Source organism: Notamacropus eugenii, chromosome 2 (genome assembly GCF_028372415.1).
Source record: "Notamacropus eugenii isolate mMacEug1 chromosome 2, mMacEug1.pri_v2, whole genome shotgun sequence".
NCBI classification, from domain to species: Eukaryota; Metazoa; Chordata; class Mammalia; order Diprotodontia; family Macropodidae; genus Notamacropus; species Notamacropus eugenii.
In genome coordinates, this window is record NC_092873.1 from 273,402,328 (window position 1) to 273,427,792 (window position 25,465).

Below are 25,465 nucleotides of genomic sequence, written 5' to 3' on the forward strand. Positions count from 1 at the left end.
CTGCTATGTATATATCAGAGAATTTATTGACAGAAAGTCATCTGATGTGGAAAATTATCAAGGAACAGCATGTTAGAAACATATTCCAAAAGCTTCAGCTCAAGAAAAAGCAGCTTAAGTGTGAAATGGAAATACATCATAAATGTTCAGTAATTTTTTTCAAAATTAAGGAATGAAAAAGCAGAAATACAATATTTTATATGAATCAAATTTTATTATTTTCTTTTGCTCACAGAAACATGTGTTACCAAAAGAAAGTCCTACTGGATCTGTTTTAATGAACAGATAATTTTATGTTGTGCATATTAATTATTTCTATGCAAATCTGGTCACCAAAGTGATTTAAAGAGCACACAGAAGCATTTGGCTTTCCTAGAAAGGCAAAAAAGTTCTTTTCTCTTTTTGTCACTGCTTTTCAAAAAAAATAATTTATTTAGCAAAGCTTTTCTTTTCTTAGTGGAAGAGTAAACTTCAGGCCAGCCTATCCTATATTAGAATTATAAAGAAAAAATCAGACAGGTCAGAGGTGCTAGAGATTTGTCATACCAAACAGAATGAGCTTAATGTTTTGCCAGAAAAGCCTTTAAGATGAACCAGCATGTAGATGGATCCATGGAAAGAGTGCTGATTTGGGGAACCAGAGGTCCCAAGTTCAGATTTCATCCTTTCACTTACTATTTAAGTGATCTTGGGGCAAGGGACTTAAACTTTCTCAACTTCAATTTTCTTATCTGTAAAATGGGAGTGGTTGCTGTGGAAGATAAAATTAGGTAGTTTATAAAAGTGGCCACTAGGTGGCGCCATAGTGCATGGCCTGAAGTCAAGATGTCTTGTATTCTTGTGTTCAAATCCAGCCTCAGGCACTTAGTAGCTGAGTGACTCTGGGCAAGTCACTTAACCCTGTTTGCCTCAGTTTCCTCATCTGTAAAATGACCTGGAAAGGGAATGTACAAACCACTCCAGCATCTCTGCCAAGAAAATCCCAGATGGGGTCACATAGACTTAAACACCACCGAAACAAGAGAACAAAGCTTATAGCTTGATATGCATGCCAGTTATTTTTTTAAAATATTTTTATTATTTTTATATACAATGAGAGAACTAGAACCCTAAGTTTCCTTCAATTAAAAAAGAAAATATATAATATATAATTCTTATTTTATTAGTCTCTAAGTAATAGTCCTACTTTAAGCACTTAGATAACAAGCATAATCTGAATATATTGCATTCGATGACCAGAACTATCTTATTCCCCTATCACAATCCTCATACATGCAGTTTCTATTGTGCCTGAATATAAGAACACTCAATGGCCAGACAACTATTCACCCCTAAAAAATATTTTTTTTTTCAGTTAGTAAGAGGCTCTTCCCCCATTCTCCTGCATTTAAACCCCTTTCACAGAACCATGATAGATGATTTGGAATAGGGGAGATCTGGGTTCATACCTCATCTCAGACAATAAGTGTGTCATCCTGGGAAAGTCACATAATCTTACTTTGCCTCAGTTTTCTCATGTATAAAATAAAGGAATTGGATTTCTTGGCCTCTAAGATCCTCTCCAGCTACAAATCTATTATCATATGAACTAGGAATGATTCCTTCACAAACATAAATAAATAGAAAAAGATTGAGAAAATTCAGGAGCTTACCTCCCTGGTGGCCTGTAGAGGAGAGGAAGGAAGGGAGGGCCATCCAGGTGGGAAACCTTCCACAAGTACTCTTCTTGGTAAAATCATTAGTTGTAAAGAGAAAGGTAGAATTCAAGAGGAACGGAGAGAGAGAGAGAGAGATGGAGAGCCAGTGAGCAGAAGAGTCTAGATTTGTAGATATCTTATAGACCAAGTTCCATTCTAGAAGCAAAGAAGTTTGCTTTGTCTGTAAAAGAGAGATTACAAAATCCACTATCAAAGTTAGCATAGGATGAGAAGAATATCATTTTCTTCAAGATGTAAATAAGTTTCCAAGAAATATATTTTTACAACCATCAATTCCACCATCTTTAACTTGATATTATCTCTAACTTCCAATCTGAAAACTTTGACTTTATGTTGCAATGTTCAATATACAAGATCAAGAGGACCTATGTATACTGACAGAACTGTATTAGAAGGTAAGAAAGTTAGTACAGTGTTGAGTATGTCAACCTGTCACAAAGAAGACTAGAGTTCGATTTCTAGATGAGGAGTACAGATCTTTTTTGGGGTATCAAGGTGGCATACCAGATAGACTATCAGGCCTGGAGCCAGAAGACCTGAGTTCAAATCTGGCCCCAGATATTTTTTAGTTATGTGACCCTGGGCAAATTATTTAACCTTATTTGCCTCCGTTTCCTCATCTGTAAAATGAACTGGAAAAGGAAGTGGCAAACCTCTCCAGTATCTTTGCTAAGAAAATTCCACATGATGTCTTGAAGAGTCAACACAAGTGGAATGACTGAAAACAATAAAAACGTCATGCCAAAAGGATAAATATAATTCCAAGTTGTCTCTTCTATTAAGACTTTAAATCGAATGTCAATGAGACAAAACATAGGGAACTTCTGTTTTTGTAGACAGATATTTCAAAGACCACATGTGGTTCCATATTTTACTTTCTACTCCACGGGCATTTGCTCCATCTGTGCACATCGAAATTTCCCAACATTACACTGATAGGTAATTTAAGGGAAAAAACATAATCTAAATGTCTACCTCAAAATGACAATTACATGATTCCTGAAGTCATTTTAGAAATGTTCAGGTAACAGAGATGAACCTAAAAACCTGATTTCAACCCAGTTATTTTTCAGAAGAGAGTCCTGAGAGAGGTCACACAAATACTAAGCTAATGAGCTGAGATTCAAACTTGGGTCTTCTCATTACCTTCTCTCGATAAACTTTCGTGCCTACCTGTTATGTTCTGAATAAAAGATCATATCTTCCCATCAGACATTTAAAGATCCCCACACCCTGGCCCCTTTCTTCCTTTCTATTCCCCTCCCTTGTCTGACTAGACAAGCCAGCCCCATTGTCTCAGTTGCTGTTCCTTACACATTGTAACGTGGGGCATGGATCTGTTCACTTTCACTGGCTGACCCCCATACCCAGAATTTTATTTTCCTGACTTCACTGGCTTCTTTCCTCAGCTCAAATCCACCATCTGCAAGAACTTTTTCAGTTCTCCTCATTGCTATTTCCTTCTCTCTGTTCTTGCATGTACACTGTACATATCTTGTAAGTATATAGTTACTGCTTGTTGATTCCCCATATGTGGCAGGGACCAAACTTTGGCATGTTTTGTATGGCCAACATTAGCACTAAGCTTGGAACATAGGGAATTCTTAATAAATACCTTTTTTAACTGGATGACCAAACTGAAGTCTCTGTCTACTACATAGAGACAGAGAATATTCTACAGTAATCTCTTAATATTTTAAATAAATCATATTACCATTTGCATTGTCTTAAAATAAGATAGGTACATGTTGGATATGACTCACATTCTGAATGAAATGAAATACATATTTTTTTAAAAATGTCCACTGGCTATAAAACCTTTAAAGGGATACATTCAGCTGAAAATGCTAAGTAAATATGAACATGCTTTTCTGAGTAATTTCTAAGTGAATAAGAATGCCCCAGGGAAGATTTTAAAATTTTGTATATTCTGTAAATGTGCTACAGGGATTAATAATAAATAAGATGATCTGTACAGCTGAATCCTTAAAACTTTTTTTACTATTTGCAGTTTTCAGAGGCAATAGGGCATAGTAGGAAAAGCAATGAATTTAGCAATATGAAAGGTTGGGATTGAAATCAGATTTAGCTACTTCCTGGCTGTATGACTATAGGCAAGTCACTCAACCTCTCTGAACCTCATCTGTAAAAGAAAGGGAATGGGTGGTTGACCTCTTATATCAGTAAGCACCACAATACACAGAGGAACCTGCTATCACAGGTTCTTAGATTGGCATTCATAAAAGGAAAGGCAACTTTTGAGGGGTTAACAATCCCTCTCATCAAGCACATTTATCAATCATTTAACCAAGCACATATATCATTCACCTATTTCAGCGAAGTCAGCACTCCGAACTTCAAAGAAAATACAGAGAAATTAAAGATCAACAGATATGGCTTTCTTTGCCTGACCATAATTCAACAGACAGATACAATTGCCTGAACAAAATTACCAGAGAGGGAAGCACGACATCTGGGTTCTCAAAGCCAGGAGGTTCCATAGCAGTTTCCCAGAGACCTCATCTGGCACTCAAACTTTCTTACTAAAACTAAGCACCAAAGTAAAACCTCACCTTCAGAGTATTTATACACTTTTTAGAGCCAGAGGGCATCATATCCCTTGAGAACCAGCATGTGGACCTTCTTACAAATCTTCCCAGGCCCAACAATGGGTAGGAAAGATCCTTCTCAGTCACATTCAAATAGAGGCATTATACTTCTTGATTATACTAAAGCAAAAACAGTAAAAAATCCTATTTTACTTGCCATTACACCTCTGAAACATTTTCTATCTTTAAGTATATTATCCTAACTCTAAAACTTTAGGTTACAGAATTTGGAGACAACATAAAATAATAAAACGTTGTTTCTACCTTTCTGGAGCTTCTATTCCAGTACAGAAGATGAACCATGTACAGAAATGGCTATATACCAAGTGGAATGTATTAAGTACCACAAGAAAGTAGTACACAGGCGAAGGGGAATGAGAGATTACTGTTCTGTGAGGATCAAGAAAGGGTTCATGGAGATGGTAGTATTTAAACTGGGCTTTAAAATATTTGTACCGTATTAGATAGTGGAGGAGATTATAGACAGGGAAAACAGTATATAATAAAGGCATGAAGTTGTTAAAAATCTTTGGTTCATCAGAAAAGTAAGTGTCAAAATATAGTATGCAAACAGGAATACTATGCAACAGGACTGAAAAAAATACACTGGAGTCATTATTTGTGAAAGGTCTTGGATATGTCAAAGGAATTTGATATTAGCAGGTAAGCAGTTAAGGAGTCATTGAAAATTTGGGGAAGGGGTATATGAAAGTTATGGGTATGATAGAAAGAATACTGGTTTGAGAGTAAACAGATTTGGGTTCAACACCATTCTCTACTATCAAATGACCAATGTTCCTCTCTGACATTAGGTGAACCACATCCTCTTTCTGGTTCTCTCTTTCTCTCTCTGTCTCTCTCTTTAAGCTGGTATATATTCTGAAATGGATATGATGGCTGATTTCTGTTTTGTTATCAACTTAGGAAATGGGTTTATTTGCAATTTTCTATATATGGTCATTGTGTAACTGACATCTTGTGGGAAGGGAGTAAATTCTTAGACATACAGGTTGGGGACACTCTTTCCCTGTTAATGGATAGTGACTATGAACACAGCTTGAATCCATTTTTTTTTTTGCCCCTAGGCTAAAAATAGTTAAAGAAATAGATAGATATAATTCTAGCAGATCAACTACTGCCCTCACTTCTGGCAGGAATAACTCTCCCTTGGAGAAGGTTGAGGAGAGGAAATTCAAAAGATTCTTACCTTCTTGCATACTATCTCTAGGCAGACCTATGCGGATTCATATAAACTTTCTGGGCAAAATATATCACATACATACTCCCTACATACGTATGTACCTTCTGTTTCTAATGTGTGTTTGTCCTACATTGCCAAAGAAGGCCATGCCATCAGAGAAATAATGACATGACTTGCACTTGACTTTGTTTTGAGTGAGGGAGGGCTGTGCAGGTCACCAGCCTCACTTATCCTCCAGAGTCATCTGAATCCAGTGACCAGATATTCATCAGGATGACTGGAGATGACCCATGATAAGGCAGTTGGGGTTAAGTGACTTGCCCAAGGTCACACAGCTAGTGAGTGTCAAGTGTCTGAGGTGAGATTTGAACTCAGGTCCTCCTGACTCCTGCACTGGTACTCTATCCACTGTACCACCTAGATGCCCCTTCTGTTTCTAATAGGTTATGACTCTATGAGACTCTTCCCATTTGATCTTTTACAACCAATCAGTGTCTTAATTGCTGTAAATTTTCCTTTGCAATGTTTGTTGTATCCATTACTTTCTTTCTATTCTCCACAATTCCTGTAATGCAGACTCATGTGCTTACCTAGACTGCTGTATCTGTCTCCTAGGAGGTAAACTTGATAGCATATTCTCCTCTAATCAAACTTGTAAACTAGGCTATATTGACATGTCAAAGAAAGATTTTTATATTATATCCCTCTTGTTCAAGAAAGTATAGCATCAACTTTACCTAGTTTTTCATCAGGCTATATCAACATATCCAAGTTTGTTAAACAGTATTTTTAAAATATATTTTTATTTCATTAAATATTTTCCAATTACATGTAAATATTTAGCAATTGCTTTTTATAAATTTTGAGTTCCAATTATTTTCCTCCTTCCTATCTGTCCCCACTTCATTGAGAAGAAAATTGGTCTTTGAGTATATATATATATATATATATATATATATATATATATATATATATATATGTATATATATATATATATATATATATATATATACACATACATACATATATATGTGCAAAAGATATGTCAATATTAGCTATGTTACAAATAAAAAGACAAAAACCCCCAAAAAAATAAAGTTTAAAAAAAGTACATTTCCATCTGCATTCAGAGTTTATAATCACTCTCTCTGAAGGTGGGTAGCATTGTTCATTGTGGGTTCTTTGGAATTGTCTTGGATAATAGTCTTGATCAGAGCAGCTAAGCCTTTCATAGTTGATCATCTTAATTCACTAAAAATTATATTTAATAGACAACTGCGGAAGCATACATTAAAAGCTAAAGAGACTAACAACAATGAGACAACATACCAAAATTTATGATATTCAGACAAAGCAATACTTAGGGGAAAATTTATATCTCTATATGGGTATATCAATAAAAGGGAAAAAGAGCATATCAATGAATTGGGCATGTAACTAAAAAAACAGAAAGAAACAAACAAAAATTTCCCAATCGATCACCAAAATGGAATTATTTCAATCAATAGTAGATTGATAAAATTAAAAAAAAAACATTAATAAATAAAAAAAACACATTAATAAATAAAACTAGGAACTGGTTTTATGGGAAGTTACATCATTGGTAAATCATTTAGTAAATTTGATATAAAAAAAAAAGAAAACCAGATTACTATTATCAAAAATGAAAAGGGCAAATGTATCACTAATGAAGATAAGATTAAAGAAATTATTATGTCATTTTATCCAATTATATACCAGTAAAACTGGCGATCTAAGTAAAATGGAGGAATATGTACAAAAATATAGATGGTCCAGATTAACAAAAATGGAAACAACCCTATCTCAGAAAAAGAAATTGAGCAAGTCACTAAGGATTTCCTGAAGAAAAACTCTTCAGGACCAAAAGGACTTACTAGTGAATTTTCTACTAAGGAACAATTAATCAAAATACCACGTAAGTTACTTTAAGAAAATTGGCAAATGAGTTCTATCAGATTCCTTTCATCCCACAGACATGGTTTTGATAATTAAACCAGAGAGGGCCAAAACAGAGAAGGAAAACTGTAGACCATGCCTTAATGAATATTGATAGAAAATTTTAAAATAAATTCTAGCAACTTCTACATTAAGGAATCAAGCACTTGGAATATGATATTCCAGAAATCAAAGGAACTAGCATTAAACCAAGAATCACCTACCCAGAAAAATGGAGTATAATTCTTCAGGGGAATAAATGGTCATACAATGAAATAGAGGATTTTCAAGCATTAATGATGAAAAGAATAGAGCAGAATGGGAAATTTGACTTTCAAACACAAGAATCAAGAGAAGCATGAAAAGGTAAACAGGAAAAAGCAATCATAAGGGACTTACTAAAGTTGAACGGTTTACATTCCTACATGGAAAGATCATATTTGTGACTTGAGATTTTTCTCAGTATTTGGGTAGTTGGAGGGATTACACACACACACACACACACACACACACACACATATAGATAGAGAGCACTGGATGAGCTGAATAGGAAAGGATGATATTTAAAAAAATAAAATTAAGGGGTGACAGGAATATATTGGGAGGAGGAAGGGAGAAATGGAATGGGGCAGGCTATCTCTCATGAAAGAGGCAAGAAAAAAGGGGAGAGGTGATAGGGAAAAAGTGAAGCTTACTCTCATCACATTTGACTCAAGGAGGGAATAGACATGCACACTCAATTTGGTATGAAAATCTATCTTACACTACAGGAAAGTAGGGAAGAAGGGGATAAGTGGGGTGAGGGGATGATAGAAGGGAAGGCAAATGGGAGGAGGGAATAATTAGGAATAAACACTTTTGAGAGGGACAAGGACAAAAGAGAGAACAGAATAAATGGGGGGCAGGATAGGATGGAGGAAAATATAGTTAGTCTTACACAACATGATTATTATGGAAACCTTTTGCAAAACTACACATATATAACCTATATTGAATTGCTTGCCTTCTCAGTTGGATGTGTGGGGAGGAAGGAAGGGAGAAAAGTTGGAACTCAAAGTTTTAGGAACGAGTGTTGAGAATTGTTTTTGCATCCAAGTGGGAAATAAGAAATACAAGCAATGAGGTACAGAAATCTATCTTGCCCTATAAGAAAAGAGAGAAGAAGGGGAAAGGGGAAGGGAGAGGTGTGATAGAAGGGAGGGCAGACTGGAGGAAGGGATAATCAGAACGTACAGTATTTTGGGGTGGGGTAGGGGGTAGATGGGGAGAAAATTTTGAACTCAAAATTTTGTGAAAATGAATGTTGAAAACTAAAAATAAATAAACATAAAAAACAGTTAAGCAAGTGAAACTAACACACTATTCCACACCCAAAAAACCCCATCAACCTTCTGAGAGAAAAAAAATGTCTCATAAGTCTTCTGATTAATATTATTTACCTTAACCTGATTCTTTTAGTATTTTTTCCATGAAACATGTCTCTTGATTCTTTCTTCACTCTATATGAGTCCATACAGATCTTTCTTAGTTTCTTCGAGTAACTCAAATTTCTTGCTTCTTCCACAAAAAGTGCTGTTATTAACAATGAAGCTGTCCCTCACCTCAATCCCTCTTTGACGTCATTTTGCTACATGTCTTATAGGTCAAAGAATTCAAATAGTTTAGTGACTTTTCTTGAAAAGTTCCAAACTGTTGTGAAAGTTAGACCACTGCAAAGCTCTACCACCAGTATGTATTAAAAGCTCCTTTCTTAAAGCAGAATTTCTGATTTTCATTTTTTTCCATGTTTGCCAATTTAGTGTGAGGTGAAACCAGTACTGTTAAATTTCATTTCTCTCAATGATTTCCTGTAATATTTTGTGTTAATTGTATTTCTTAATTCTAAAGATTATTTGTTCATATCTTTTGAACACTTAGCAAGGAAATGATTCTTAGATCCATATTTTTGTTTCAGTTTCTTATAGCAGATTTTATTTCCTGTAGAAGATTTGATTAAACTATGTTTCCCAATATTTCTCTTGGTTTTGTTTGTACACATGACTTTTAATTCTTTACCTCTATCCTTTAGTTTAGAATTCTCCTACTTACAATTGTGAAAGACACCTCCTTTCATTCTCCTGATCTCACTCCACTGTGTGGGTGTTATTTTTTTTAAAGAGTAGTCTGAGAATCCATTTGAAATTCATTGCAGAAATAAATGCTGATCTAAACATTTTTTGCCAAACATGGTTACTTTTCCGAGTAGTTTTTGCCAAATAAGGAGGGTCATGATTTTAACAGTAGGCATTGAATGGATGACTAGCATTAACTTCAAAAGTTAATACCAGAGTGGTGTTAAGGGATACATAAGGCAGAATTTAAGCAACTCATTCTGCAAGTGAGAAAAGAAGTAGAGCTGTGACCCTGGAAGGAAATGCATGAGACAACAATGGGCCTATATCATAGCACCTGAAAAGAAAGGTTCATTCTGGTTTTAGGAGTTTGGACTTAATAATGAAATGTTTCAAGAAAAATTATAAAGAATGTCCAGTTTCAAGTAACATGCTTTCCACATTAAGCCTGCTATTCTCAGTATAGGGCTAGTACAACCACATAGATAAGTAGGTTAAAATGAAATCCTGGTTTGTAGCATGGATGAGCTCTTCAACAATGAGAAGTATTTTCTTCCTGTACATTTCTGAAAGCTTATGGGAAACTTCATCTGAAATACATGGAAAATGGAGAAGTACATAGTGGGCCGTGTATGGAAAAGGGGTGTTTGACAATTTCGATTTTCATGATGGTAATTTTCTAGGTTACAAATTCCTTTAGTGGTTGATGTTTCCATTTTCACCTGTACCTTAGTCAAGTTTTCCAAGGTGTCATGAAGTTTCTTGCATAACATCTCAAGTTTCTTATTATATTTTGGATGCACCTTTTGAGAATGAAAGCCAGAAACAATGCTGTAGCATTCTAGTTCTACCTTGTCTTCAGTAAGTGCACTGATTTTGATGTTTCCTATTTTGTTTGCGACAGAAAATCTCACATTGTTGAGTCTCCCATTTTGATAACAAATTGTTCCAATTTGCACTATTGTCTTTAATTTTTCTTGCACTGACAGATAAGACAATTCTTTTGGGAGTAACCAGGCCAGAGTTCTTCACATCCATGACTATAAAGTCAAAGATCTAGCCTGGTGCAAGCTAAGAGAAAGTTCGAAGGAACTACGTAGAACTTTTCTACCTTTCCTAATGTTCCTAGAAATTACATGTATCATCTTCTAATGTAGAAAGAGAAACAGTCAAACTTTACTGAGTCCCTTAGATTTTTCTTTCATGATTACTTTCTGCTTTTCTTTCAAAGTGAAATTTTCTATTCAACTCTGATCTTCCAACAGGAATCCTTAAAGATCCTCTAGTTCATTAAATATCAATTTTTCCCTTGATAGATTATACTCAATTACGTTGCATAGGTTACTCTTGGTTTTAATCCCAGTTCTACTGTCTTCTGGAACATCACATCCCAAAACTTCTGCTCCTTTATCATAGCAGTTGCTAAATCTCATCCAATCCTGTCTCTGGCTCCACACTATTTGAATAGATGGATATTGCTTCTTGGTTGCTTGAAGTATTTTCTCTTTGACTTGTGAGCTCCAGAGTTTGGCTATAATATTCTTGGGAGTTTTCATTTTGGGATCTGTTTTAGGTGGTGATCAGTAGATTCTTTCACATTCTATTTTACCCTCTTTTTCTGGGATATCAAAGCAATTATCCTTGATAATTTGTTGAAATAGGGTGGCTATACTTTTTTCTTTGATTGTGACTTTCAGGTAGTTTTTTAAATTATCCATCCTCAAACTATTTTCTAGGTCAATTGTTTTTCTGATGAGATATTTCCACATTTTCTTCATGCTGTTGACTCTGTTTTATTGTTTCTTGATGTCTCAAGGAATCATTGGCTTCTACTTGCCCAATTTTAATTTTAAAGAATTATTTTCTTCAGTGAGCTTTTGTACCTCTTTTTTTCCAGTTAGCCGATTCTGCTTTTTAAGAAGTTTCTTTCATCAGTGAAGTTTTGGACCTCTTTTTCCATTTGGCCATTTCTGCATTTTAAGTATTATTTTCTTCTGTATTTTTGCATTTCTTTTTCCAAGCTTTTAATTAAATTTTCATAATTTTCTTCCTCTGCTTTCATTTCCTTACTTAGTTTTTCTTATACAACTCTCATTTGGTTCTGAAAAACATTTTTAGTTCTCCCAGGAATTCTTATTTGGCTTGTGTACAATTAATATTTATCTTTGAGGATTTGCTTAGGGCTGATTTGACTTCATTGTCATCTTATGAGTTTATGTTTTGATCTTTCTTTGGAAACATAGTAACTTTTCATGGTCAGGTTCATTTTTTTAATGACTGCTCATTTTCTTGCCTCATTTCTTGATTTTGAACTTTATGATAAAGTTGTCCTCTGTTCTCAGTATGGTAGAAAGCACTATCTCAAGCTTCAGGCTTTTTTGCACACCTGTTTTCAGGACTAGTTCTGGGTATTTGAAAGTTTTTGATGATTCCACAGTGATATGTTCTGGGGAGAGGTATAATCACTGTTCCTCTGGTCTGTACTCTGATCCTTGCCCAGGAAGGGCCCCTGATCCTTTGGGAGCAAAATTATACTGCTCCTCAGGGCTTCTGCTCCTTTCTTCCCTTGAACTATGACCAAGAAGTGGGTTGAGGCAATGAAGCTGCCAACCTGAGTGTGTCTCACAGACTCTTGCCTCCTCTAGACTGAAAGTTCTTCTTTCCACCTTTGAACCACATATGAACCAGAAGTGGAAGTAGGCAATGTAGTTACCAAACAGGATCTGGTACTGAAGCCGGTGCCCCTTCAATTTCTTTGAGACCAATTTCCAGGCTTTCTTACTGTGTCTGGCTTGAAAGCTCCAGAAGCTGTTGCTGCTTCTGTGGCCACTACCTGGTATCACCAACTGCTGTTTTATTCATGCGGGATTCTGCTCATCTTTCCTTCCTGCATCACATATCTCTCTTTCTAACCTCCTAAGATTTATTAGGCTAGAAGAATTCCTCCCTCTGATCTTTGGTTGGCTCTGACAATCTAGAATTTGATTTAAGGCATTGTTTTAAGGGTTTGGGGAGGGAAATGTTGGGAGAGCTCTTGACTCTTGCCCTGAAGTCCAACCATAATTTTCAATATCAATAATGTGTCCTCTTTACTGTAAACTCCATCATTTGACATGATTCATTCCTGACTAAAATGATTACCTGTGTGTCTCAGTAATTGTGTCTCCGATCACTAACGGCACTCTGAACTTTTATTGTAGGAGATTGTCATATGCTCAATTTTTTTTTTTGTTATGCCATAGTGTCAAGTATAGTCTCAGCATAAACTCAAGAAGTATATTGTAACTTATTGATTCATTAAAGAAAGAAGTGCACCTTCTTGGCCATCTCTTTGTACTGGATTGTCTTTCCTTTCTTAGCTTCATATATTAATCCATTCCTCATTATCCTGTTCCTTGTGTATCATTCTCTTGCTTTCTCCTCATTTTCCCCTCCCTTAATGTTAGTGTTCCCTAAGTCTACTCTCTCTTCCCTTCTTCCTTTATATCTCCTTCCTATTCAAGTATCTTTCAATGTGATAATTTCAGCTAACAGTTTAGTGCAGATGACAAAAACTTTCATCTGTATAACACAGTTTTCTTTTGAGTCCAGATCAGCATCTCAAACCATTGAATGGATATTTCCACTGGATTGCTCATCGGTTTCTCAAATGAAACATATTTTAAAACTAAATTTATTTTTCGTTTCCTTCTCCTAAACATGTCCTCCTTTCCAGTTCAGTGTTTCTGAAAGTGGCACCATTCAACTAGTTTTTCATATTTGAAATCCCAGTCTTATCCTTGGGTTTTTCCCTTTCTTTTCCCTCTCATGTCCAATTATTTATCAAGTGCTGTCAATTCTACCTCTGAGCCATTTCTCATTGTTCCTTCCTTTATATTCTGACTAGTATCACCTTAGTATAGGCCCTAATTACCACCTACTTGGGCTAATGCAAAAGCTTCTCAACAAATTTCCCCATCTTCACTATCTATCCTCTCCAATCCAACTTTCATCATAATGACAGACTAATTGAATAAATCTCTTCTTGTCAATCATCTGTCCCAAATCTTCACCATCTCCCTGTTACCTACTGAGTAAGGTTGAAATTCCTTTACTTGACACTCAAAGACCTCCACAGCTTGCAATATGCTAGCTTTCTATCCTTGTCTAATAAAGCTCCATGTACTTTACACTCTTGACAAACTCAGCTATTCTCTGTTCCATTAATATGTTCTACATTTTCCCACTTCATGTTTTGATGCATTCTAGGTCCTGTGCCTGGAATGAGTTCTCTTCCTGTCTCTAAATGAATAGACAGTATATATGTATATATGTATGTGTGTGTATATGTCTCAAACTCAGCATATTAATGTATATTATAATCATATGTCTCATTCTCCCCCTAAACCATATACTCCATGTAGAGAGGAGCATTACCCTTACCAAAACCTGGATCTTCTCATTCAACCCTCTCATTTATTGGGAAAACTGAAGTTCAATAAAGATACCATATTTGCCAAAATTCACAAAGGTGGTTAGAGTCAGAGTATGTATCTGAGGTCATTTGATGAGTTAAAATACTATGTTCTATCCCCTCCACCACAGAATGGTGAGAAATGTAAATTAAAAAGTAGTGTAGAAGTGTGAGCTATTATTTTTAAAAAAATAATACCAGATGTAAAGTTTGGTATTCACAAATAGGCAGGTGGGCACACTTTTTTTGATAGATACTTTCCTTCTGGTAAACCTACTAGTCTTATAAGTACAAGCATCCCATTTTATAAATGAGTAAGTAGACATTAAAAGAATTCATATCTGGTTTCTACTAACTCCAAGTCCCTCTCACTAGTGCCTCTATACATATGACAGTTTTCTATTTAATTCAATAACATGCATAGTAGGAACTCAATTAATACCTGTGAGTCACTTAGAATTCAATAAGCCTTTACGGAAATCCTATTATATGCCCAGATCTATGAAATATGTTAGTGAAACTTTAGAGCTCAATGCATACAACTACTGTATCATGCTTCCCAACAAGGAGCTAAGGGACACATAGAAAAACAATTCAAAGACACAAGGAAGCAATTTCCCTCCAAAATATATTTCCTCTCTAAATGTCTATGTGCTAGTCTTAGACTGAAGAACTCAAATACAGATATATTGTCATCCAATTCGGGTTTATGAATCGAGTTGGATGCACAATTTCTCTCTGTAACACAAGCAAAATGAACATCTGTTAACTTTTTGCCACATAGGTTTGTGTGTGTGTGTGGGTGGGTGTGAACAGAGCCTGTGATGTGCAATATTCTTTCCATCTGCACACCAGGTGGCACTGCATAGTTAATCAGAAAATAATAACAGACATGGAGATTACTTACTTTTGGGAGATAAGATAGTAAATCGATATTAAAACTTCCAAAGAAATTAAACTATTTTCTCTTGCTTTCCTTATTTTTATATGAACAGTTTGGCTAGGATATTTAAATAATTTGTTCATTCATAATTAATTGGAAGCAAAATATTTCAGCAAAATTTTCTTATGTACATTGTTGGTAACTGCTATAATCTCTTAAGTGTGAGGAACTGGAAATATACAAATGAATAAAGTCATGGTTCTCCCCGATGAACTGCATTCATTCACTTATCTAAATCTGCATTAATGATAGTGCCTCTGGGGAGATTGGAACAGCATGACTGTGTCAAAGGTCCTTCAAACAATATAAAACTGGAGACTGGAGGGAGAAAAAGAAGTATTGATTGAGATATGAATGTCAAACGAATGGAATTTAAAATGGATTTTTAAAATAAATTTTTATAATATAGTTCTATAGAGTTTACAGTTGTGTTAATCCATCAAGCACAACTCTTTAAAGGCAATACTGGAAATGACACAGCTACATAATTTTGGTGTGAGAGGGACACTCAAAGATCAAATAGCTCAATTCATAGTGAAATGGGCATTGCCTATGACAGATAGCTAGGTGGCAAAATGGAGAGAGGGCCATGCCTGGACTCAGGAAGACCTCCAGTGACCAAATGCCTCCAGTGTCTTTGCTGAGAAAAGTCCAATGCTGTCATGAAAAGCTGGACACTAGTAAAAAAATGACTAAAAAAATAATAACAGCGTCTCATATCCATCAATAAGTCATCTGGTTTTCACCTGAAGACCACTGGTGAGGGAGAACTCATGAATATTTAGTTAAGAAAAGACAAGAATATCATCTCATTTCACCCAGTGATGTTTGCCAAGTTAGTATGTCTGATATTACAGAAATAAATGAATAAATTAGCAAAAAAGCAAATAAAAAGGGATAAATAATTATGCCAAGAAATGATGCCTCTACGTCTACTTTTGTGGGTTGAAGGATCTGGTGATGGGGAAAAAAACAATAAATTTTCTTTCCCTCAAAACTATTCCCTTTTCTAAAGGGCACTACTGTCCTCCTAGTCACCCAACCTCAAAGCCTCAGTGTCATCCTTAACTGATTACTTGCACCTATCCCACATTTATATTTTTCTATAACATCTCTCACTTATGTTCCTTCCTCTACTCATATCACTGCCAGGCCACATCAATAAAGGCTCTTGTTCTTTAATGTTGTTTTTGTTGAGTCATTTCAGTTATGTCCAATTCTTTGCCATACCATTTTGGGGTTTTCTTGGTGTAGACACTGGACTGGTTTGCCATTTCCAGCAGCTCATTTTACAGATGAGGAACTGAGGCAAACAGGGTTAAGTGACATGCCCAAGGTCACGTAGCTACTAAGTGTCTGAGACTGGATTTGAACTCAGGAAAATCAGTCTTCCTGATTCCAAGCCCAGTGCTCTATTCACTGTGTCACCCAACTGCCCAGTTATCTGACACCTAAGCTATTATCTTATCTTTCTGATTGATCTCCTTGCTTCAAATCTCTCCCCATTGCATCCAAACTCAGTAGTCAAATTTTCCTAAAATGCAGGTCTGACAATGCCATCTCACCCTCCCACTAAATACTTATGTCTCCCTAATACCTCCAAGATCAAACATAAATACTCTACCTTTTTAAAATCCTTCATAACTTTGACCTTTGATACATTTCTAGTTTTCTCACATTCTATTTTTCCACTATGTACTCTAGGATCCATCAATTCTGATCTTCTTACTATTCCTTGCCTGCCACCCCATTTACTTATTCAATACCTTTTCACAGACTATCACTCATGTTTGAAATGCTCATTCTTCTCATCTTCGTCTCCTTGCTTCCCTGGTCTTCTTCAAGACTTGGGTCCAATCCTACCTTCTTTGGGAGGCCTTTCTTGGTCCCCCACACTGATAGTGCCTTCCTGTCAATATGCCCTTCCATCTTCAGGATGTGAGTTCTTTGTAAGTAAGTATGATGTTTATGCTTTTCCTGATATATTGAGTACTTAATATTAGCACCTGGACATGGTAAACATTTAATGATTGCTTATTGATTAACAATTAGAGCCATCGAAAAGTATAATTAGCCACTTTAAGAAGTAGTAAGTGCCCCCCCCCAATCTGAATTTAAATTGTGGATTATCAGATTTTATGTACATTGTAAGAAGGCATAGTTTAGATTAAATTACCTTCAAAGGTACAATAAAAATGTAAGATTCAGTGATTCTAAGAATAAGGAAACCAAAATTCTTCTTTCACCAAATGTGAGTGTGTCTTATTTTATCAAGTTGTGGAACACTTTAATCTTGAATTCATAAATATTTTTATTGCTCTTTGATGTTGGCTTAGGGTGTCCCCTAACTCATTCACAACAATTTCTATTATAGTTAGTTCTAGTTAATATTCAGGTGACTTCTAATTATGTTTTACCAAGGTTATATAGCACAAGGGATTAGAAATTTGGGACTGTGGGGAGACTTCTTTTCCTATCCATAGCAGACGACCTGTACCTATAATATTTTTACTACCAAAAAATCAGCATCAAGCTCATAGAGTATGCTCAGTAATAATCCCCTCTAGGCTAAAATGATAACCTCATCTCATAAAACAGTAACTAGTACCTATAAGCAGTAGCTGAAAGAAAACATTTTGACTAATTCATTAATTTCTCAATTTTCTTCTCAAATGTCGTTACAGTTAGTGACACTCTTTGTTTGGGAGCTACTAGAAGAAAATCAGTTCTTGAATAAAGAAGAGAGCCAGGAAACTCTCTTCTTTTCCTCACTCTTTTTCTTATCCTATCTTATCTATAAGTTAAATGCCAGAATAGAAATGTGATTTTCAGTTTGGGCAATGTAAATCCAAAAAAGCTTCTCTGTTTCTGGCTCCAAGGTGGGTAAATTGTACTACGTTAAAAGCGAAATGGTAAGATCAAAAAAAAAAAAAAAGAAAATAGGAAATAAGATATAAAATACTCCGAAATCAAGAAAATATGAAGTAGCCATTAAAATTGAGACTTCAGGGGACAAGCTTTTTTGGGAAGGTGGGGAATGGGGATGAAGGCCAGGGCATAAGAAGTTGGTATCCAGTAAACAGAGGGAGTTCAATGGATTTTTCTACATATTTTTCATTTAATATGAATTATTAACTATATTGCTTTTAAGAACTTAACAATTTCAGAATTGGTAATGGACCTCAGAAGTCATCTAGCCAAACCTGTGTCCAAAAAGAATCCTCTCTACCACATAAACAAGAAATAGTTATCCATCCTTTTCTTCAAGACCTTCAATGAGAAGGAATCCCTTACTTCCAAGGGTGGCTACTAGTTTTAGATAATAGTAGTTTAGTTTTGGATACTAGTTTTAAATAATATGAATTATTAGGAAATTGCTGTATTTTCCTCATGAAGCCTAACCTGTATCATCTAACCAGTAGTCTAAGTCCTGCCCTCTGGGCTCAAACAGAACTGGTTTTTCTTCTTTTCTGTATGATAGATAGTTAAACACTTGAAGATATATCTTCCTACCTCCACCGCTAATGAGTCTTCTCTTTTCTAGAATAAATACCCCAGTTCCTTCAAATGATTCTTATAACAGTACTGATTTACCACTGATGGACATATACCAGTTTATTCATGTCTTTCTTAAAATGTGGAATCAATAACTGAACATAGTATTCTTGATGTGCTCTGACAAGGACAAAATACAGTGGAACTACCACTTTTTATTCTTGAAAATTACATCATTTGTAATGTAGCCCATGATTACTTTAGCTTTTCTTTTTGGCTACCATATCAGATTGATGATTCATAATGTATTTGCAGGCCACCAAAACCCTCATAATTTTTTTTAAGACAAACATCTGTCTAAACATTTCTCACATATTACATTTATAAAATAATTTTAACTCAAGTATAGGACTTTACTTTTAACCATATTAAATTCCATTTAAAACCATTTAGTCCATATTCTAACGTTAGAATTTTTAGATGTATCCTTTATCAGTGAGATCATCAGCTATCCCTCTCAGCTTTGTGCCACATATAACTTAAATACATGATCTATTTCTTTAACCATCACTGATAAACAACAATAACAACGAAAATACATAAAACTTCAACATTATAGAGCCAAACACAAATCCCTGTGCTAGTCTACTGGAGGACAGCCTTCCGAGTTAACTACTCGGAAGTAACAACTCTTATTTTGGCTATTTGACCAGATCTTGTCTTTACTTATACCTACTTTATGTGTTTTTAAATTCTAAGTTCATTATTGTTCCATCTCTATAGACACATTAGTCTCCTCAAGAATTCTGCCCCATTTTTTATTTTTACCCAGAGCCCTTAGCCTTCAGACCATTATAGCCAACATCTAGAGGAGCAGCCCTTGCAGGGAAAGGTCATCTCCTTGCCACCATCACCAATAACCAACAACCAATTGCCACTGAAGGGAAGAACAACTGCTCCAAACCAATGGCCTTGTCTCTATAATACAGGGGAGCAGGGAGGGAGGAATAACCCTTGTGGGGATTCAAATTAGTAACTTCCTTTGTAGATAATGAAGCTACAGGAAGCTACAGAAAACAGAAAAGAGCATTCCTACCACCAAAGATGTTGAAATGGTTCGACATCAGAAACCAATAAGATTTCATTAGTGGAAATGAAATTAATGCTTAATAGTTAAGCATTATCATCTGCTTTTCCATTCTACTCTAAGAACCATCAGACATTTCCATGTGACTCACACCTAAAACCTCTTAGGTTTTAGTCGGAATGGAAGTTCTTTAGAGTGGTGGGTTTCCGGCTTGTCCATGGGTGTCCTTAGAGTTTAGCAAGTATCTTGTACATAATAAGCACTTAATAAACATTTTTAATTTCTTAAATAATTGAGTGCTACATACTCTAGAAGGCCTTGAAGATACAAACAAAAAAATAGTCCCTTTCTTCTCGGAATTTGTATTTGATCAAAAAAGACAACTCATTCACATATCAATGTTTACAAAATAAGCACAGAGTAAATACAATATAACTATCTTATCTTCCAGTTTAGGGACAAAGTGGAACATGAACATTTCTAAGTTCATATTTCAGAAAGCTAAATGGCTAAATTGTACCTCTATATACTTGGAATGTTTGTGAAGACTTATACTTAAGAGCTCCATCTCTAATGTTTTTCAAATAAATTCATTAAAATCATAATTTCAAGTAAGATTGCTAAAAATCCAAATACAGATTTTGTCTACTATTAAATCACATTTATTTAAAAACAATTTATTAAGAATAGAGGATATTGTTTTAAAGACTTCATTTTCTAAAATCAGGGCATAGAAAGGAAGGGAGCAAGCAGAGAATGTTATTGCATTTTCTTCATGGATAAATAGAAACTCTACCTGATGATGTATAATTTAGAAATTCATGATTAATTAGTTAATTAAGAGCAACTTTTGCAGAGAAGAATTCAGACTTCAAGAACACACAAGAGATATCGTTAAAGGCCATACTGAAGTAAATTTATACCACAGTGTCTCAATGGAATTTTTTTCCTTCTTTCTTGCAATTCTCTCTTATTCAGTTCTTTTAACATTCGGAAATCCTCACACAAAGATTATCCTTTTCTGACAGTGAAAGCCACTAATGTAACACATTGAGAAAAGAGAGGGTGGCATATGTGGATGACTCCACACATCCTCAGGCTGGGGCTGCCAACTTTTTAAGACTGTGAAGTGGGACATCTCAGTGTGGGCCATCTGGCCTCAAATGTCAACGTCTCACTTGTCGGGCTTAACCATGGTTGATCCATTTCCCAAGTTGGAATGTAACTGCAAAAGGCTTTAACTCCTAAGTTGTCTGTAGATTAGCTTTTGCTATGTTATGTGATTCACTTTCCTTTGTGTATCCGTCTCTTGCTGAATTTATTCTTGCAGAAATTCCACGGTGGAGTCAAAAGTTTTTTACTGCAATTTTTTTTTTTGCTTGTCTCTGTGTAGACACAGTCATTCTAGAGTAAAAATGGACATACTGCTTATAGGATCAGTACTTTGGCAGTCCCTGTTCTAATTTCAGTAAATTCTCAGAATCGAGAGCTGGTAGAAACTTCAAATGCCAGTGAGTTTAAGGTGGCCTTTGAGAAAGAATACTCTACACAACATCCCTGAGGAATAGTAACTTAGCCTCAACTCAAAGATGTCCAGTGATCAAGTGCACGTTACCTGGAAAAGACTAAATGGTAGAAAGTTTTTCTTTATATTGAACCTAAACCTGCTTCTTTATTATTTCCAACCACGGCTCCTTGTTTTGCCTTCTCTGTTCAACCAAAACAAACAGCCTGGTGGTGCAATGCATAGAATAATGAACCTGGAGTCAGGAAACAGTGAGTTCAAATCCTGCTTCAGACACTTCCTAGATATGTGACCCTGGGTAATTCGCTCACCCACTGTTTTTTTGTTGTTCTTCTGATTTCCGAACAATTTCAATTGCTTCAGCTGATCCTTCTAATGGAATACCTTCCACTGCTCTCACCATCCTGGTTACCTTTATATGGCCTTTTGTATATGTCATATCTCCTCTATTTGTATTAGTTTAACAAGTAGATGTGATACAGTGGATAGCAAGTTGGCTTTGGAGCCAGTAAGACATGTTTTAAAGTCTTGTTTCTGAACTATACTGGCCATGTAAAGTTTGGTAAATCAACTTACCTCAGTGATCTGTCATCTCTAAGATGTTAACCTGCCAAAAATAATGCCAGCCTACCATGGTAGAACAAGTTTCCTCATTCTGGAATGCCCTATATCAGTGAAATCACAATTGTAGTCTATCTATGTTAGTGTGTGTACATACATATAGATACATGTATATATGTGTATCTATGTATATACACACATATGTGCATATACACATATTATCCAAAACATGCACATGCATATATGTATGCAAATATGGAATCATACATGTATATATATATGTAGACACACACATATAAACATATGTGTATATCTGCATTGTGTTTGCATACAAATATGTATATCTCTATAAAATAGTTACATTAGATACACAGATAGATACAGATATACTATATCTATATAGTTTTACATCTATATACAATACAGATGCATACCTATACAGATACACACACTGTGATTTTATTGATGTAGGAAACTGCCATTTTGGAAACTATTTCCAGAAATGCACATCTCAGATTACCCAAAATTTTTAGTTGTAAAGTTTTTCCTGTAGTCCTGAAAGAGTGAATGACTTGGCCATAGTGATACAGTCAGTATATGCCTGAAGCAAGACCTGGGTCAAGGTCTTTCTGACTCTGAAACCTTCTACCTAACATCCCAAGTTGCCTCTCTTATTTAATGATAATGGCCAATATACTTATTCTATAATATGCCTGTACAAAAAAAAAGTCAAAGTGGGAAGAAAAGGCAGTGTTTTGCCCCTAAGTTTATGGTGTCCAATAGACACTATGAATTTGAAGATAGTCAAGAAATAGTATTTAGTATTAGTATTTAGAATCTCCTGAATTAGTCATCAAGAATCTCAAAGGTAAATGTGTATGTGAGGGTGTGTGTATGTGCACTGTAAAAACTTCTTGCCTGTTTCTCACACATTCAAGCTTATTACATCTGACATAATCATATATTTCCTACAAAATACAGGAAAACGCATATGTAAGCATGCTCTTCACATCCCTACAATGAAATGTCAAAAGATTCACCTCACAGCATGAATATAACCAGGATCATAAATGGAAATGACTGTGTATTATAACTGTGATATTCACACCTCAGTGAGGAGTCAAATGGGGACCATTGGATTGTGAACCATTGTCAAATAGCTTGTAGGAGACACTGATGAAATGAACGAAAAATACTGGCTAAAATATGACAGTGTCTTGCTGTCTTCAAGTGCATCAGTGAACTATCTTTTCAGGGGAATCACCACTGACTTAAAAGTTAGAAACTTTTCCCTTGTTCTATTCCTTGCTTTCATCTGTTTGCAGTTGATATTGCATTGGAGACACTGTATTCCACTCCATTGGTCATTTAGCTCATATTTATACCTCTTTGAAAACAGGCTTAATGGTATGTAGAATCTGCCCATAGAAGTTACCATAACACTGATGAGGAATCTAGAGTTTAGAAATCATTAATAGCAATATAACTCCATGGTCGGTTTGGTTATTTCTTGCCTTCTATTTTATTCCTCAGATACTTTTGAGTATCTTTTCATTGACTTTTCCTACACATTTGGAATTAATCTGGTATTTTAAGGGCTAAATTATTGTGGTGATGAAACCCTACTACTCCACTCTTGGTTGGGTGCTGTAGAACATATTTGATAGATCATCTTCCCCATACAGTTAATTTCTCTTTTTAAAAATTCTATTAAGCCCCCAAAACACATACAATCTGTAAGGAAATTGAAGTTACATATATAAAGAGAGTATAAAGAATGAAAGCTACAGTATAAAAATCCCACAACAGCTAACTGTTAAGGTGCTGTGGATTCTCAATCTAGACATACATCAAAGACTAGGGAAAGACTCAGGAAGTGTTAAGTATGAAACCATGAATGAATGACCTTGTGATAGAGAGTTATCATTCTTTAGGAATTCTGTGCTCCAAAGCTTACAGCAACTTGAGGCAGAATATTGCACGTAACATTTTCCCAAGGACACAAGTTAACACAGAAGAATATAGGCATGCATGTAAAGTTAGTTTAGCATACCACATCTCAGAGCTCTGTCAAAAAGTAGTATCATTGGACAGTTTTGTTCTCTTTTTCAACAGATGCAGCCATCTGTTTAATAATGGTCCAGCCCAACTTAAAACCTGTGCTCTGCTTAGATTTTTTTTTATGCTACCTAAAGGAAACCTTATGATGGACAAGTGGCTGGTACTGCCCAGAGTTACTGATAATAATAGTCATCCCCTTCCTATCTCACAAATAAAATGCTGTCATGATTATGGTAATCTGAAGCCACTCACATATTTTTGCTGCTTTTATCCTTTAATACAGATAGACAGACAGACAGATACAGAGAGTCAGATAGTCAGACAGACAGAGAGTCAGATAGACAGACAGACAGACAGATCATTATATTTTGACACTATGGTGGATTAGCTATTTCTCTGCTCTAAGTATTCTCTTTCCCACTGAAAATATAATCTTCCCATATTTTCTCATTCTGTATAACTTGGGCACATTTCTTTTTTCCATAAATTCTCACTAGAGTATTTGCCAGAGAAAATGGAAAAGCTACTCTTGTTCATTTATTATCTTTTCTATAACAATGTGGCACAGGGCATGGCACATTTTGTTGCTGTTTAGTTATGTCTGACTGTGACTCCTTTTGGGATTTTTCTTGGCAAAGATATTGGAATGGTTTGCTATTTCCTTCTCCAGCACACTGTACAGAAGAGGAAATTGAGGCAAACAGGATGAAGTGACTTGCCCAGGGTCACACAGCTAGTAAGTGTCTGAGGCTGGATTTGAACTCAGATCTACCTGATTCCAGACTGGGTGCTTTATCCACTGTGCCACCCAGCTGCCCACAGAACATAGTAAACACTCAATAAAGTCTTATTGACTTGTTAATTTTTACTTGACTCATCTGCAGTGTCTAATTTTTTTTTTTTATATACTAGGGACCACCTTCCTTTTCTGATCTTTACATATGGTCAATGAGTACTTTGTAGGAAAGTCATTTTGATAATATGCTGCAGCCTACTTATGCTCAGTTTTCATGTTCCAAATGACCTTTGAGCAATCACAATTTTCCTGTAATAGGATAGTGTGTTTATAGTTTGTGACGCTATAGCTTGAATGTGAAATTCTGGACTTTAAAAGACAGACTTTTGCCACAACAGTTTGCTGTCATTCCAAATGCTGTTTGATTCCTCGAATGTGATCCAGCCTCTCTTCCTCATTTCTGAGCCCAAATTATCCATCTTCACTATCTATCCAGTACATGGGTTAAAAGACCAATTACATGGGTTGCCCCTAAAGCAATATGTTATTTTTCGTTCACTTTGCTTTTCTAATGTGAATAGTTAAATCAATATGTTACTTGTTGGTGTGACTTTTACTGATGAAGTTATTCTCAGATATTTTTATAGTGATATATTAATTGTAATAGACTCAATTTACTGATCAAAGAAAGAAAAGAAATTGATTAAAATATATCAGAAAAAAGTGAATATAAGAGCTTATAAGCAAAATTAGAGTGAAGGTAAATACCAACTTTCTAGAATTCCTTAGTAATAACTGAGCAACACCGTAACTCTTGTAATACAGAAATTCAATTCATTTCTATTCTGTCCCGTTATTGACAAATTTGTTCTTGAAAATAAAGACACATACATTAGAACTATATCAAAATTCAAAAGCATAGGAATTGTTTAAAATATTTCCCAATATTTACCAAAAATAAAACAGTAACAATTTTAGTCAATATCCAAGAAAATATATACTAATATGT

General features: G+C 35.3%; 1 protein-coding gene and 1 pseudogene across 2 annotated transcripts in view; both read right to left on the bottom strand.

The window, feature by feature from the left end:
* DPYD (dihydropyrimidine dehydrogenase) overlaps window positions 1–25,465 on the bottom strand; it is a 1,077,299-nt gene that overhangs the window by 683,701 nt on the left and 368,133 nt on the right. The window lies entirely within an intron of this gene.
* LOC140527275 (cyclin-dependent kinase 2-interacting protein pseudogene) lies at window positions 7,122–25,462 on the bottom strand (annotated as a pseudogene).